This window comes from Rhinoderma darwinii, chromosome 11, assembly GCF_050947455.1.
Source record: "Rhinoderma darwinii isolate aRhiDar2 chromosome 11, aRhiDar2.hap1, whole genome shotgun sequence".
Classification (NCBI taxonomy): Eukaryota; Metazoa; Chordata; class Amphibia; order Anura; family Rhinodermatidae; genus Rhinoderma; species Rhinoderma darwinii.
In genome coordinates, this window is record NC_134697.1 from 24,622,647 (window position 1) to 24,624,232 (window position 1,586).

Here is a 1,586-nt window from a genome sequence, read left to right on the forward strand (position 1 = left end):
GACAATTATAACCTATTCTGCGGATAGATGATAAATGTGATCTTGGGATAACCCCTTTAAATGTCCTTTTTTAGCTTAAAGTTTTTTTCTGGTCATAAGGCGGTTTTTTATACTGATGACTTATCCACAGGATAGGTCATGTGTATATGAACGGTGGGGTGGAGGTCCGACACCCAGACCCCACACGAATCAGCTGTACCGACTACCTCTGGCACCAGGCGTTATACACTGTTTGGAGCCAGAAGCAGACGGCTCAGACCGCTCTATGGCGGCCGTGCTGCATCTATTCAAGTAAACAGGCGCAGAGCTGACGTAACCCAGCATGGCCGTTATACAGTGTACGGAGCCTTCTAGTACCGGCTCCGAGCACTGTATAACTTCCAGTACCAGCCGGAACAGCTGATCAGTGCTGGTTCCGGGTGTCCGACCCCCCCACCAATTATATACTGATGACCTATCCCGTGGTATGTTCACACGCTTACTAAAAAACATCTGAAAATACGGAAGTGTTTTCAAGGGAAAACAGCTCCTGATTTTCAGCCGTTTTTCGCTGCGTAAAAAAAACACGCCCGTCGAAACAGAATTTAGTTTTTCCCATTGAAATCAATGGGCAGATGTTTGGAGGCGTTCTGCTTCCGATTTTTCGGCCCGAAAAACAGCCGAAAATAAGCCGTGTGAACATACCCTAAAAGTGTCCATAGGGCTTCATTAAACTGACGAGGACAAAAGTCTGTCCTTTTGGTCTCTGTCAGGTTTCTATACGTCGATATACTTTTTTTTTTTTTAGGAGGATAGAATACCATACTAGACTACGCTATTCCATCCTGTGGGATGCCAGAAATAAAACGTATAACGTGCGGTTTATGTTTTTTTAACATGGGAGTCTATGTGTGATAGATGCCACTGTATAGCATCCATCAGAAGTATACGTTAAGTCCCTGGGAAGAGAATCGCTCGGCCCGGGGATTTCGGCCCCTGACGTCACTGTCCATATATGGACAGTGACATCAAGGGCTTCCCCAGGATCGGAGTCCACAGCCAGAGTGTTTGTGATGCTCTGGCCAGTGACTCCGGGATTGTAGCTGTTGACATCACCGTTAATATATGGACAGCGACATCATGAGCTTCTCCGGGAACAGTGCTCCAAGTAGCAATCTGTCAGGGGAGTTCAGGCGACATATTTCACTGTAAGCCTATACAGTGGGATACTTCGCTACCTTTCGTCTATACGTCGGAGTCCCCCCATACAGAGCTCAAATAATAGCAACATACAGTGAGAAAATAACAGCTCCATACATATAGGTATCTACTAACAGTGCTATAGAGTAAGCTGCTGCAAAATATATATTATGATTTATGGTAGTGTGTCGACCCTGACAACAACAGTTCATAACCTAGAAACATCAACCCCAATAGGGGTGATTTATCTAGACAAGGGTAAATTAAAATTGCAGTAGTTACCCATAGCAACCAATTGGGTTGCAGCTTTCGACCCTTGAAAAATGAAAGCTGGAATCTGATTGGTTGCTAGAGGCAACTTCTCGATTAGTGTCGATAAACCTCCCCCTATATTTATTGGTTCCGTC